At 36.3% G+C, this 16802-nt stretch overlaps 1 protein-coding gene across 35 annotated transcripts in view; it reads right to left on the bottom strand.

Moving 5' to 3' along the window:
• PAM (peptidylglycine alpha-amidating monooxygenase) overlaps positions 1 to 16802 on the bottom strand; it is a 286547-nt gene that overhangs the window by 231314 nt on the left and 38431 nt on the right. Inside the window, exon 1 of one of the 35 annotated variants that reach the window (XM_043594676.1) lies at positions 2022 to 5775. The exons of the other annotated variants lie outside the window; for them this stretch is intronic. The gene's annotated coding sequence lies outside the window, so the exon portion shown is untranslated. Of the gene's footprint in view, positions 1 to 2021; positions 5776 to 16802 lie in introns of those variants that run through there. 35 annotated transcript variants of the gene reach the window in all.

The following is a 16802-nucleotide window of genomic DNA, read 5'->3' as shown; positions in this document are numbered from 1 at the left end:
TCAATAGATTAAATTATATCACCCAAAACATTAATACAACAATGAGCAAAAATTTCATGGAACATAGCTTGGATATAAAAGTTTCCTTTTTAACACAAGTATTTGGAAAGAGGTTTTCAATAAAAGAATTTTTCAAAGTATGAAAACACTTTACACTGACTTAATTTCTTTAGTATTTAACCTACCATGATCTAAGTTATGCAATATATGTAGTAAGGTAATTATGTAATGTAATATTAATGTAATGTAATTTATTAATTACATTACTGTAATGTAAAAATGTAATATATGTAATACATATCTCAATATGTAAATAAGTCATAATATCTCTCTACTTCTCAGGAAATTTTTTAAAAAGATTTTATTTTTAAAAATAATCTCTATACCCAATGCAGGGCTCAAATCCACAATCCTGAGATCAAGAGCCACAGCCCTACTGACTAAGCCAGCCAAGTGCCCCAGGAATTTTTTTTGATAGCAATTAACTAGCAAATTTTCAAACACATGAACAGGATTAAGTATTCTAAACATAAAGTAATTAAAAGTCAAAGCAGTTTAGCATGTTTTCAGAATAGAACTCATAAATAAGCATTTATGATATTTAAGACAGAAATTCTTCACGTACAAGTAAATTTAAATTTTTTAACTTTTCACACTCCCTCACAACTCTATTTCTCACAGATTCTCTGTAGAAAGGTGAGTGAAGGGTATCACCAGTCCACTAAGCATCACACAAAAACAAAGGAGGGTATATTCTAGAAGATTCCGAAAATAAAACAAAAATTTTAATCAATGTCTCTCTAGAAATGGACTAAACCATTTAAACCATTGACCCACATCTCAAAAGAGTCACCTGTTTACTTCCACACACAATGAAGGTTCAGTTACATTAAAATTGGGGGAGAGGGGCTCTCTACTCCATCCACTCTACTCTTTTTCTTTCTTTCTCTTGCAAAGCTATCCACTAATTAATTAGAAACTGCCTTCACCTACCAACTTCATTTATACACAGTAGCATGGTCTGCATAGACATACTCAACAAGTCCTGTGGAAATCAAGAAGAGGAAATAAATGCAAGACTAATCTTGTCATATGGACAGAACTCTCATAATGCATCGAGACTCAGAAGCAGGCTGGGAGGAAGAAACCTGCCTTGTGTGTCATCATTTATTGTCTATTGAAGAGGCATACCATAGCAGAAAAATTGAAACACAAAACTAACTTTTCAAGGGAAATGTTTGTTCATGGCTCTTCTAGGAGAATGTTGTAAGTGGTTCTAAAGTATTCTTGTCATAGAGCTGAACTCAGCTGGCTTATCATTAAGAAGCATGAATATGCATTAAAGGAAAACTTTTATAAAGCCCTAATTTCATTTAACATGACAATAGGAGCATTGTTTTTACTATCAAATTGTGAGTTATTTAGAAAAGCATTAAAAGCATAAAATAAGTATGAAATGGTAGTTATTAATATACTTGAAGCTTCATACATCTCCCTGTAACTGAATCTTTGTTGCTATAATGGAAGTTTTAATTTCTCTAACAATGCAAATTCTCAATGCAACCTGGCCCTTCTTTTCTAGTATCTGCCCATGTCATCTTGACCTTTAAAATGTTAATATTTAAACTGGATAAAATGTACAAACTACCAATAAAAATATATAATTTACAGACTTAAAAACAGTGACGCTTGTCAAAATATTTTAGGGAATTTATGTATTTCAAATAATTTGTAATCAAAAGCTCTACTGTGTTTGCTAATGCTGCTTACCAGGGAGAGTAGCAAGCATTACATTGTGCATTCAGTTATTTTTATAAGCCTATCTCACATGCGTACACACACACACAAACACACACTTTGAGTACAAACTGTAAGTCTATTACAGGTAATTGGATGAAATGCTCCCATATACTATGATTTCAGTTATTAGTATATCTTAGAAAGAAGAAACCATTCACATACCTAAAACAGAATAATAGAGGCATTTAGTAATTCTCTGATATGCAAAACAAGGCACTCACCTTCCATTTCTAGGGACGTCTGAAAGTGCGCTGGAAACCGAGCAACGGGAGAGGGGCTTTATTGCGGGGTGAATCATCCCCACGTAAAAGCTCTGAACAACCCCTGTATGCATACTGACATCATCAGGAGAGACTTGGAGGCAGAGGATACTATGGTAACCAAGCAATGTGCTGGGAGACAGAAGCCTTTAATTGCTTTAACAACTTCCTGGGGCTCAAGCTACCAGGCTCAGATTTGCTAAGTGGGAAGTGAAGATTGTCACAGAAGCGGCAAATGTGACACAGAGCAAGGGGACTCAGTGAATTCTGAATCTATTCATTGAGACGCGACTTTTTAATGACAAATGTCATTACATGATTCCACTAGCAATATTCATCTCACAGCTGAAGCTCTGACAAAGTCACAGGTCAATAAATAATGCTCCCAGGTAGCAACAGTGTAAGTATTCATAGATGGTTTTCTCACTTAATGAGCATTAATATTATTGCATTACAAACATCCTTTTCCTTGAGGATGAATACTTGATTCCATTTGAAAAGAAAGCTCACTTCTGTGCCTTCGGAGGTCAATGTGCTGATAACAATGAAAACTGATTCTATTTACTTCTCCAGGAGGCAGCAGCTGCCCGTTCCATTTATCTCCAAGCTCCAGGAAAGCCTTGCCAATACATCACTTATCCAGGAAACACCTCCAGCGAAATGCCTAATTATGACACCCAGATACAATCAGAAGAAATCTGCTGTCTTACTGCCACACAGTCTTTTTGATTAAGTCTCTTCTATCACACACAGAATTACTTCTACTTGTAACGTTCCCTAAAACTACACATAATTTAAATCTCCCTTTGAACTATTTGTTCTCCTCCACATCTGTCACCCACGTTCGTGGGAATACAATCCCTTTAAAAAATAACAGGTTTAAAGTAATTGCTTAAAATAACAACACTTCAACATCAGACTGAATCTGTAATGATATACCATGCTTATTCGATCAGATGTGATGCTTTAATAAATATACAATTTATCATCTGTGCTATAAAAACTATTGTTTTCTTCTCCATGAAGATTGGATTGACATGTTTTTTAACAATACCCTGCTCTAATTTTTCTACTGCAGATACTGTAATCGTAACGCAAGTAACTTGGCAGATCGTCTTTAAGATATTCATAACGCAATAAAAAATGAAGGTTGTCATTCTGTACAGTATACTTAGATCTAAGCTACTTCAAAGAAACTATTATTATCTCTATTTCAATCTAGATGAGGTGCGGCCTGCCTTTTAATGTTTCCCATGTGAGTAAACAGTGTACAAATGCATGGCGATAATTCTGCTTAAAAAAATAGTAAAATAGAATACAACAGCACCGATTTACAATCTGGAATAATGTAGAGAATTTATACTCATTGACAAGTTGGACTTTTCACTGTTTGTAGAGGTTAGGGAGAATTGTGAAAGTAGAATAGTCAGCTGTCACAAAAAAAACACGAAATTCAGGGTTCCTTAACTTTGGTAAGATGAAAAAGCCTTCTAACAAAATGGAATTACTGCCTTCATTTCACTTGTTCTTCCTGAGATCCTCAGTTTGAGAAGCAAAATATGCACACTTTATCATGATATAAATGAAAATGTAAATACATATGCAAAGTGTATCATGATATAAGTGACAATAGTTATATATATATACATACACACATATATATTATATATATGATTCATGTTTTAAAATAAACGTTTGCTTACCTGAATATGCATTGGAAAATGTCTAGAAGTTACATATCCAATTACAGACTGAGAGTATGCTCCAATTTTTACTTTATATAATAGTTTTATACTTTTAAGTGTTTTTCTTACCCATGGATATGAATTACAACTGTAATTCAAAAAATGGAAAATGTGTTTGAACTTGTTATTCTATTCTACTTGCTCTCAGAGAAGACCAATGACAGCTTTAGTGGACTATATCCTAATACACCAGCCAGACAATTTTAAGGTTGCTTTAAACAGTTCTCAGAAGGAAGATGATCCACCTGTCCAAACAGAATTGGATGGGAAAAGCAAATAAAGGCTATCTGGACAACACACAACAAAAGGGAGAAGGTGAATGGACTTTTGTAGAAAACTGACAGTCAAAAAGGAATAGTCCAACAGTAAAGCAAGTTTGTTACATTTTTTTAAAAGGTACAGCTTAAAAAACAGTATATCCAAAAGTAAGGCCAAAGCAAGAGATTTCCGACCAAAGGGCTGAACGCAACATGTAAGACCACCAGCAAGAATAGAAATCAAGTGTCACTGAGACAAATGGCCCCAGGTAGCCAGATTATGGGTCTTATTAAAGATGCCTACTTTAGGGGCACCTGGGTGGCTCAGTCGGTTAAGCATCCGACTTCAGCTCAGGTCATGATCTCGTGGTTTGTGGATTAGAACCCCGCATCGGGTTCTGTGCTGACAGCTCGGAGCCTGGAGCCTGCTTCAGATTCTGTGTCTCCCTCTCTCTCTGCCCCTCCCCTGCTTGCATTCTGTCTCTCTCTCTCTAAAATAAATAAACATTAAAAAATAAAGTTAAAAGATGTCTACTTTACAGAAAAGAAGCGTAATCTCTCCAACTTCCATTCCCTAACTTGAGGCTTCATTTAGTTTTTATTCTCCTTTTAATCTACAAATCATTTTCTCATCAGTGTTCTATTTCCTCTTGCCACTCCAATACACTTTATAATCAGTGCAATCTCACCACCTTCTTAGAGAAGATTATAAACGCTTTCCTAAATTGACAACTTCGTACAAAAATCACTACCTCTTCCTTGGATCCCTGAGGATCTCACAGAGAAGCCCTGTGAAGTACACACCTACATTAAGCCACTCACAGCACAGAGCTGGGATCAGGGACAGAATCTACCCAATGACAGCATGAGCTCCACCAAGCTCTGACATATTCTTGCTGGATAACTGTACACCCCTTTAATTTGTCCTAAACATCAGAAAATCCACTTCTTATTTCCTAGCAGATCCCAAGGCTTCACAGATATCCAACAATATTATAATTTCTCAAACTGAAAGAAAACCAAAGTTAGAAGGTGAAAATACTCTTCCAAAAACAACAACAACAAAAGACAGCATTTTTCCCAAAGAAGTCACCCCTTGACTACCAAAGTATGATCAATCTCATATAATTCCCATGCAACCACTGTAATCCTTCAATCAAAGTTTAGTGTTCAACAAAGCCCTGAGCTGACCCTGTTTCTTTAACTAAAGTAAATTTATGTTGGCAAGTGCTGATTCAGAAGCAAATGGGGGTTTAAGTACCACTTTTGAGGAGATGTTCAGCCAGGATTTCTAAAGCCTTAACAGTCAGGCACAGTAGCCAGCCTACCTCCTCCCCCAAATCACTTTTCTGATGATATATATAAACACCCTTAATCCCAAATCAGCTCTGCCTCATAATTTACATTGAATTTCTAGCCCAGATGAGCAATGTTCTTGGCTCCTCTGGTCTTAATACAACCCTTTTCCTAATTTCAGTTAAACATACTATAAGTACAAAAACAACCAAAAATGACAGTGGCATATGGGATTATACTAGCATTTGGGTTCAAATTAGTTCACTAAAACAAATTCATACTGATTTAATTAAAAGAAAAAAAAAAGTATCACAAGAACTTCCAATGGCAAAAGGGTTGTAACTCCCCATTGTCCTTAAGTCCAGTCAGGGGCCAAATTTCAGTGATCTATCTCCTTTCTGTTCCTGTCCCATAGTTGCCCCTCTAGTGCAGCCTTCTCCATCAGTCCTCCCATAGTGCTGTGGTCTCGGGTCTCCCTGACTTCAGTGTCTTGCTCACTTCTTTAATCATTTCATGCATCACTGTGTCCTTAATGAGTCATCACAAAACATTTTCTTACCAGGTTACCACAAAAATCCAACATCCTAACAGGCCCCTTGTGAGCCACGGAATCAACTGCAGATTTCACAGCTTCACTATAAACCCATCTTTGTCAAACCTACCTCCTTGAGCTACATAGTCAATGAACTAAATACAGCCAATGAGGTACATACAGCCAGTGAGGCACACTAATATGTACTCATCCTTTCCCTCCTCCAGGCCTTTGCGCTTTCTGTGTCTTCCTCATGAAATCCCACACCTACTTCCTGATCCACAACTCCTCCTGTCTCTCTTCCCTATCAATCTAACAATCCTCTACGGCCCATCCCTTCCATCAGGAATGGGTTCCTCCTCAGAAACACCAATGTTCTCTATCTTACTAACTGCATTTAAAGCATTCCACTGTCTAGTTATTAGCATGTGTCTTATCTCCCTGCTCCATTTAACCTTCTGAAAGGTAGAGACAAAAGTCTGTATTTGCCTCTTATTCTCTACATGGCACCTTACCTTGCATCTGGCATTCATTCAATAAATACTTATTGGATAAATGAACAAAAATTTATTATGTCTTAATTTTTTTTTTTCATTTTCCAGAGTGTTTAAGATGAAATTATTGCACTTAATCTTTGAAACAAGCTAGCAGGGTAGGTAGGGTAAAGTAGAAATTGGAATTTCACTTTTAGAAGTAAAAATAAGAAGCAGAAGCTCAGAATGATGCCATGAATTCTCTTGTGTCACACAGCTTCTAGATTCCCCGATTTCCCAACATGTTCCCCACTGGACATCCACTACTTCTAATGGCAGCCAGAAAGGAGGTGCCCTCATATTCCTACACAGTGGATCTGCTGTTTCTGAAGAATTCAGGCCAAAATGGCCTTAATTTTTCTATCTTACCAATGATCCATGGCATAGTCATATATTCACCATAATATTCTCAAGTCAACTTACAAGGCTTGGGAGAAACATCTTTTGTTACAATTTATCTTCCCTGTATCTAGCTACCATCATAGAAAGGCTGCTTCCTCTGTTTCATCCTACCTTCTCAGAGTAACTGATATGCTGGGCAAGCCCCTGACTTTGCTAAACATCAGTTCCTCATTTTCAAACAGGGAAGAAGAGTACTACCTCGTATTGTAGTTATGAAGACAAAGATAAGGCACAAAGTACCAGCACAACACAAACACTCAGTAAGTCGTAGTTATTAAAATTAACGAAAATGAACAAAACCACAGAGAAGCAGATTATACCACCATCTCTGAAAAGCTTCCTTTGTATTCCAGAAAAGTGTTGTAATTAGGTGATGAGGAAGTAGAAACTGACCAAGTAAGGGCCCTTAAGAACTTGACTAATCAAGTAGCCGGTGGGGGTGGGGGTGGGTGGGGGCTCAGTCTTTTGGTGTTTAAAATGGGGATGTTGGTCTTTTCCAGGCTAATATTCCATGTGTGGAAGCATTCTATAGAATGCAGTTTTTTTTTCATTTCCTCCCCACAGATACCTGCCCTCTTTTGTAACCAAGCCCAGCAGAGTACCCAATGTGTGGATTTTTTTCTCACTTTATGTAACAGACTGAAATTATTCAAAGTTTTATCCTTAAAGAATTTTAATTTTGCTTTCATTTAAAGATCCAGAACTAGATCTTTATACTACCTCTGAACTCACTCAAGAGTCAATTAATGTTTTCCCAAAGCTAAACACAGATTATAAAGCCTTCAATGTTTTGAATCTAAAAGTCAAAGGAATTACAGATGATGGCTTAGTCTAATACCAAAAAGTTATTTCAACATTTCGTGACTCTAATTTTGATTATGATTCCCAGAGGAAGCTCTGGATTAAGTTCTAATACACTTTTTCTAAAGAAGCCAGTTTAAAATAAATTCCCATTTTAGTCTCTCAATTAGTGGAACTTTAAAATACATTTTCCCTAGGATACAAATAAAGAACTCTGAAGGAAATGTAGAGCATTTGTATGAATCACAGCATAGATATTGTTTTCGTGAAATAAAAGGGAGCATAAGCAGGGTTAAAGAAGCTGCCTGCAGTCTAAGGAGACCAACGGGGCTGAAAGGGTCTGACAGCAGGATGTGGGTTATAATGCTTCTGAATGAAATCCTTTTGTGCAAGGGTCTCACAGAGGGCATCCAGGCAGGACTGTGTGTTTGGATTGAAATTAATCAACCGGTCAGTTCCACAATGCTAAGATTCCTTCCGTTTAACTGATTAAGGCAGGTTTACAGGCAGCTCCCAAATGATGTCAATAGCTTCTAAAAGGTCAAATGCAGCAACACACAGCAAATGTCCTAGAGTAAAAAGCACCAATAACTTCTTCCTCTATAATTTGCTGGGTGTGACTCATTATGCAGTGGATTATCCCTTTTTAATCAACTGACCTGGTTTTCTTTTTCTGTTCATTTTCCCCCAAAAGCTAAAACATTTCTACATTTTAATGATATATATACAAGATTGCCTATTGTACTCTACAGTGTATCAGACTAAAACGATATAAGTGGTCCAGCTTCAGCATCACATTTTGCATGGGGGGTAGAGGATGGAGCAGAAAAGGGCAGAAGCCGAACTATTCTAGTCTAGTCAATAGGGGCCAACTACAAGCAAACCATTATCTGTGTGATTAAAGCAAATTCACACACAAAAAGCTACAGCCCTAATAAATGCCACTGTCAAGTAATAGATGCTCAGGATATAGCATTATGAAAGAGGAAGAACCACACCAGGTGGAAAATTACATCTCGGTTCAAAACTATGAATTCTGGCCCTTCAAGAGCTTCTTTAAAGTCCACTGTTTCATTGTCTTTCCAAAGGGACTGAATGCATTCTTGTAAAATATTAATCATGCATATCTTGGGCACTGAGTCGAAAAGGCAAAGGGAAGAGAAGATAAGCCAAGAATACTAGAGTGTAGTGATCAGGACCAGGGCTTGTCTGACAATGCTATAGGAACAATAACTGTGGCCCAGAGACTCAGAGAAGTTCCAAGAACTCAACAGAGCCCCCTCCCACCCATTAATGTCCCTGACCTTCAGTTGTGAAAAGGGAGGCATTGTTGCACAGGTTCCTAGGGCACAGCACTGGGTCTAAATCTCAGCTCTGTCACCTCCATTCCTGTGATCTTGGACAAGCTTTCAACCTCCCTGGCATCACTTTTGTTACCTATAAAATTAAGGAAATAATAATCCTATCTCTGAATGTAGTTGAGAGCACTTCTAGGAAACAGTCACATTTTTAGGTACTGAGAATACACAGTGCTGAACACACCACACAAGGTCACTGCTCTCAGGAAGCTTGCATTGTGGGATGGGAGATAAAACAATAAAAAATTATATAAATAACATAATTTTATATGTATGGAAAAGGGCTATGAAGAAACTTACAGGATGAGAAGATAAGAAACTGACTGAATGGGAAGATGACTTAGATACACTTGTCAGAGAAACCTGAACCTCAGAAGAAATGATACTTGAATAAGGAGAAGGAGCAAGATGTGTAAAATAACTGATCAGGAAGACTAAAAGTTTTAAAACAGAAACAAGCTCATAATGTATGAAGAACATAAAGAAGCCCAATGTGGCTGGAGGACAGAGAGCAGTGAGCAGTAAATGTAGATACCTATTAGACTAGTAAGTGAAGAAGCCAAGTAATGAACTCATGAATGGTGCTTGGGGTAGAGGATAGAACTGGAAATGTAAATTTGGGAAACATCTACTTAACACCCAGCACAATGTCTGAACATTATGATTATGAATAACTAATCTCTCTATTCCCACTTTTTAAGTAACTGAATTGACACCTGTATTAGCGATACTGTCAGCAAAACAGAAGGAAGAGAGAAGACTGGTGGAAGTGGATTAGTTTAGGGAGAATGAATGTTTCACGTTGACTGCCAACTTCTACAAAATTCCGGGCATTCTGTGTTGAGCAGGATTCTGAGGCCAAGTATGAGCCTGAGTAACAATGTGTTCCAATATATGCAAGATATATAAATGGTAGCATATTTCCAAGGCTCTAGAATTAGCAGTGTTTGTTCACTATAAATTTCATTTAAATTTTTGGTACTTTTTTCTTATAATAATATAAATTAGGTACCATTACTATTCCTATTACGTAATTACGAAACCTGAGGCTGAGAGGGAATAATTTATTTGCCCAAAGTGACCAGCCTTCAAATAATTAAAACTAAGAACCAAATCTGGGCATCTCTAACTCCTGAGACCATGCTCCCGCCCACTGTAATATATTCATGTAAATTTGCTAAATAAGTCCTTATATGTATTCCCCTAACTGCACTTTAAGGGTCTTTCCAGTTGAGCTTAGCACATCTGGCTCCAGGATGGAATGTCTTGTTCAATCATCTCTCTAATTCTGGCATGTTCGCTGGTTACTAAATTAACATGTTGCTTTCTTAAGGAAGCATCTTGGCACAATTCTTTTTCTGTGCCGATGTTAGTGGAAAACATCCTAGTTGTTAAAATATCAAATCCTATTTGATTATTAGGTAATTTTGTAAGCAAAATGACTTAATTTTAGCAACTGTCAGAGTTCCAAGTTATTTTAGCAATCACCTACCTATTCTTCAGCTGATGGCTTCCCATCTAGCTGCATTCACAAGCCCACAGATACCCTGTATCAATGAAGTTACTGCTATTGTTATTGTTACCCCATCCTGACACACAAAAGCAGATATACTTTGACTAAAGAAAAGAAATTTTTAGGAATTTAATGTCCTAAGGAATAGTAATTTTAATTTCAAGGATTCTAGGGCACTGAGAAATAAAAACTCTTGTGTAGGTTACAGACTAACCACACCATAGGCAGAAAAGCTAAATATATTTAATCTTGAATTGCCTTGTCCTTTCTTCCAGCCACCATGCTTTCCTTTGCACTTATTTTCTGTGAGAGGGCTTCATAACAGGAAAAAAGTATGCCACATACTACATTGATCTAATTCCAGCAAACTACCCAGAATTTGAATTTTTATTAGCAAGAGCCATAGGCAAAAGCAATAATGCACGATACCTAACAGAGTGGTTAGTTTTATTCATGAATTCATGCTGGGTTAAGAAAAAAAAAAAAAGAAGAAGAAGAAGAAGAAGAAGAAGAAGAAGAAGAAGAAAAGCCAACTTCAAAGCACTACTGAAAGATGATTAACTCTCTAGCCACAAATGAGAATCACAAGCTACTTTGATGTGTGAGAATTTTTAGTGCCTAAATTTAAAAAAAAAGGACATCTACAAGTTTAACCATTTGAAAAAATCCAATGATATACTTCTTTTGCATTTTGAAAACCAGTAATTACCTGAGGGAATAAACAAGATTAGAACTCAGCCTCAGAAATTAAGCCTTAAATGCATTAACACACAAACAATATTCCTCCTTCATCATACAGTTCAGGGGCAAAATGCCAGCTCTAATACGCTCAGTACAGGAAACAGAACTCTTTACATTGGCATTTTCTGATTCACCACCCCACAAGGTACTCTGGGCATTAATCAAGCTTCATCTCAACTTCATCTCAAAAATCCAACAAAGTTGAAATCAGGAGTGTTACTCAAATGTACAAACCATGTGGGAGATCCTTATAAAGACTATGGTTGTATGAAAATTTGTGCCAACATTAACTTGAAACTAACATTGACAATGATCTATAATTGCTAATCCTGGAACCCTGAGCAATCTCTATCATTTATAGAGTATATGTCATGGTCTGTTTTCACACAAAAATTGAGAATTATTATTTAGTATGTATAATTCTCAAAGGCTGTGTGAAATAGGCCATGGAATATCCTGTAGAAATTTCAAGAGAAAATGGAAATCACTAAAAAGAGAAGTGAATGGATTAAAATGTGGGATTTTTCTTAACAATGGTTCAAAGATATGGGAAAGATGTAAGGCTGATACCATGAATTTTAAATGGTTTTTAACATGTAAACATATTAGATCTGATATTATTTATTAAGATACTTATATTTGCTAATCTGAACAAGTTTAAATATTGTTAAAAATTAAATGCTGTAACATTACATTTTCTATTTCCTGTCAAATTGACACATCTCTATCAATAACTACTTGGAAAAATATGCAAGACAATCTAAAAAAAAAATCACTGTGCACATTATGCAAGATGAAAATGCAGCTTTTAAAAAATACTCTGTCTGACATTCAGTTCTGTATGCTGCTACAGCAGGTCAAAAGCCATTAGCCACCTGCTGGAAACACATACTAGGAAATAAAATGCCCTTCAAAATTATTCTGCATACAATATTCTCAATGTAAAATGGGTGAAGTTATATTCTAAATGTTTTAAAATGTGATGCCTTGAAAGGAAATACACTCACCATGCCAGAAGTTAATTTCAAAATAAGATTTAATAAGGGTCATATAATTTGGAATATTCACATTAGATAAAGAAAGTACCACGTCTACTATGAGAGAAATGAATACATAAATGAAAACATATAATAACCAAGCAGCTCAACACAATGGCTACCACTGTCTCTTTTTCCAATAAAGTGACAGACTTAATTTGATTCCTGGGATTCTTAGGACATTCTCTCTCACCATTCAGTAGTCTTCTGGGGACTGACCCAACAGTCCTTTTGTATCAATAAGACATTCTACAAGTCATTCAGAAAAAGGAAGCAAAACACCAGCCTCTGTGCCACTGCACATAAAGAATTCACAACCCTGTCTTGTTTAACATTTTGAAACTTGGCAATGAAGTATATAGCTCAATATCATTAATATATTAATAGGTTCTATTTGCAATTATTAGATGACTGGTCATGTGGCACTTTGTATAGCCAGGTACTAAGCTCAGTACATGACATAATCTTAATGCATTTAATCCCCACAACAACTTGATGATATAAGTATTATCCTATCAGTATTTCACAAATAAGGAAATCAAGGCACAAAGAGGTTGAGGAATTTGCTCACAGTGATACAGACAGCAGATGGCTACATTTCAAGGAGGGAAACTTACAGTTTATAAAATGTGAAGTCCTGATGTGATTGATGGGCAACCACAGGAAAGAAAACAAAAGAGGCCTAAGTCAAGGACAGCCAAAAGAAAGGATGGAAGAGAAACAAAGGCTTTTTCTTTTTCTCTATTTTCTATTTCTATTTATTTCTGTTTACTATCTTCTCTAATCTTACTGATGGTGGTGTGCTTAATAAACAAAATAAAGAGGTAACAGGTAATCTGGTTTGCAAAGGCAAAAATGACTTCTACTTAAATACTAGGAAGATCACATTTTCTTGTGTTGCTTAAAAGATGGATTTCTGTTTTGTGGCCTGCAAATACCCAATCTCACTGCTCAAGCCCTGAGATTACATCCAATGGATAAATACACATTTTGGTATCATGTCAGATTCGCAAACTGTAGAGGCAGAAATGGGTTTCTAAGAGTCCTATTTTATTCACCTATAAACCTGGTTCCTAAGATAGGAGCGCCTGGCTGGCTCAGTTGGTTAAGCATCCAACTTCGGCTCAGGTCATGATCTCATGGTTTGTGGGTTCGAGCCCCACATCGGTCTCTGTGCTGACAGCTCAGAGCCTGGAGCCTGCTTCCGATTCTGTGTGTGTGTGTCTCTCTGCCCCTCCCCCACTCATGCTCTGTTTCTCTCTGTCTCTCAAAACTGAATAAATGTTAAAAATAAAATAAATAAATAAACCTGGTTTCTAAGATGGATCGAGGGCAACTCTTGGAGACTGACTTCAAAAAGGGTCAGTGGAGTTCCCAGGCTGTTAGCTCTAGAGAGGTCTCAGCTTCCCTGGTGTTACCCTCACTGACTTGAGCCATGCTAAATGTGTTTGTAAGAAATCTTAAACTGGCTCTCCAATATAAGTGCCCAGTGATCTTTCCAGGGCCCTAATCCAAAACCTATCATCGGATCATGAGAGGTTTTGTTGGTGCAACTGGGTATTTGAATTTTCTTTGATTATTCAACAAATAAAACAACAACAAAAACATTTCCCCTTAAAACACAACATTGGAAGCCTGTAAATCTTCAAACACAAATTAAACAAAATACCTCTTTGTTAATAAAACATGGAATCATACAAAATGCATCTGTCAAAATGAAGATTCTAAAATATTTCAGTAAAAATTTCACTAAATCTCAGATAATAAGGTTGGGAAAGATTCCTTTTTCCACACCCCAAACAAAGGAAACTGAATCCCTGCCTTGACTGGAGACTGTTGCTATTTGTTTCATGGATAAAGGCCAAATTATGCATATTTTTGTGACTTCAGTCAAGATTCAAGGTCAGTCACCAGATTTTCTCCCACACCAACAATACAGCAGCAGCATGAATTCAGATGTTCCTCATTCATTTCACCGTGAGTCTTTAAATTTGTTTTCCCTGTCAGAGTAGCTAAGATTTCTTCCTTTGTCAAAAGGGTAGCCATTAAGAAAATCACTTAGCTAATAAACAAGGAAATTAGCTAGCAAGCCTGATACAAAGCAGACAGTCCCAACACAAACAGCAATCTACACACAAATTAAGGCTGTAAAGAGTTGCTCTGATAAGCACTTTTAAACTTAGTGGCACTCAAACAACTGAGCATCTCTAGTATTAGGGGTCAAGCAGCAGTTTTAAACTTTTCTTCTTGTCTCACTTGGTGGCCACAAAGATCTCAATAATAAGTACAGAGTTTTACCTAAGGGTGTGCTGAGAAAGATACAACAGTAAGCAAACAGAATAATTATGAGGGCAACATAACCCATCTTCCTTTCCAACCATTTTTCTATTCTTTTATTTGTCACTGCTTAGAGGAACCAGCTAACATATATTTAATTTTGTGAAAAGTCACATAACCTAAGTAAGTAACAATGGAAATAAAATCATCACTCTCATGAAACATGGTGTCAGATTTTGCAGTGCGTGGTCATCAAGCAAAACATCAACATCAGAATTTACATAGTTACATTTTACATGTCCAATTGATTCACATTTTTAAAGCTGATAATCTTTAATTTATACACACGACAATTTTTTGGTGGGGAACAGCGTAACTAAATACTTGTAAATTTCACTAAATTTCACATTGAATCAAATGGCTTCAGTTTTCTACAAAAGTTAAATTTTTAGTAAAAGTCTACATTAGAAATACTACAGATTAAGAAGAATCTGCTATTATAATCATACTAATATCTTCTGTCTAATTTTAAGGACAGAAAAATCTCCCTCATGTAATCACTTCTAATAAAATGCTTGAAATGCTTTGTTCAATCCTAGATTTAATAATTCCTACCTTTAGTTGGTTGAAAATGTATCTAAATCAGTAAGAACCCACTTCTGTCAATTCATTCCAGGAAAATATTCATTTCTACCTGCCAAATCACACCTCTGCTCCAGGCTGGGTCATTCTTGGACTTTATTAAGATGAATGTTCTGCCTCTACTCCCATCTTTGTGAGACCTAGTGATCACAGTCAGTCCTGTATGACCCTCAATATACCAGAAATAGAAGATAACCGGAAACAAAACATATTTAAATGATCATTTAAATTAGCCCTATAAAATAGAAAGTATGAGTCTCAAGAAGTAACTGGCCAAGGATAAATAAACCATTTTAAGTACATTATAAACTCAAAAGTATTAGATAAGTAATAAATTTTATTTAAAATTCCTCAATAAAGAGATCTGTGAATGAATGAATATGCTTAACAAAATTTAAAAAAAATCTTTTTTAATATTTATTTTTGAGAGATAGGGAGGGAGTGCACACGCGAGTGGGGGAGGGGCAGATAGAGAAGGAGACACAGAATCCAAAGCAGGCTCCAGGCTCTGAGCTGTCAGCACAGGACCTGATGCAGGGCTTGAACCCATGAACGGTGAGATCATGACCTGAGCCAAAGTCGGATGCTTAACCAACTGAGCCACCCAGGTGCCCCAACAAAGTTTTTAAATGTTTTTAATGTTTATTTATTTTTTTGAGAGAGATAAGAGTGTGAGTGGGAAAGGGGCAGAAAGAGAGGGAGACACAGAATCTGAAGCAGGCTGACAGCACAGAGCCCAATGCGGGGCTTGAACTCTTGTACCCACGAAATCATGATCTGAGCTAAAGTCGAATGCTCAACCAAATGAGCCACCCAGGCGCACCTGTTTAACAAATTTTTAAAAAGAGAGCAATGTGCCTTTAATTTATTAAACCAGAAACTCTCAGGTAAATATAACACAATATATTCAATATGTTTCACATAGTGTTGAATTTAAGTTTTAAATTCTTAATGTAAAAATAATCTACTCTGGGGTGCCTGTGGCTCAGTCGCTGAAGCCTCCAACTCTTGATTTTGGCTCAGGTAATAATCTCATGGTATGTGGGTTGGAGCCCTACATAGGACTCTGTGCTAACAGTGAGGGCTTGCTTAGGATTCTCTCTCTCCTCTCTTTCTCTCTCAAAATAAATAAACATTTTTTTTACAGTGTTGCTATAATTACTTAACACATTTAATATTTTCAAAATGCTTCAAAATCTTTTACTAGTTCAGTTTTTAAATAAGAAAAGACATTACTATATCTGTGATTTTTGAGCTTTAAAATAAAACCAGGACTTACTGCACCTAGTTTACTTAAATATACTATATATATAATATGCTTAAAATACCGCACTGAACCAGTAACTGTTCTAAACATTCTGTAATAGTTTCAAATTTTGACAAATTCCCATGGACAAAAGCTTTTAATTTAAACATTAGAAATGAAAAAGCCTAGGTACTTCAGACATAACTCAATTTATATGGATATTCAAATATATATCTAGGTGTTTCTTCTAAGAATTTTAAAAGCAAAGAATCAGGTGTTCTACAAAAATTCACAAATTCATACAAGTTATCTTACACAATTTGTAAAGGAAAAAGTAGGTTTAAGACATTTTGGTATAGAAC

This window comes from Prionailurus bengalensis, chromosome A1, assembly GCF_016509475.1.
Source record: "Prionailurus bengalensis isolate Pbe53 chromosome A1, Fcat_Pben_1.1_paternal_pri, whole genome shotgun sequence".
Taxonomy (NCBI): domain Eukaryota; kingdom Metazoa; phylum Chordata; class Mammalia; order Carnivora; family Felidae; genus Prionailurus; species Prionailurus bengalensis.
Note: the sequence above shows the minus strand (reverse complement) of the source record. Positions and strands in the feature narration are given on the sequence as shown.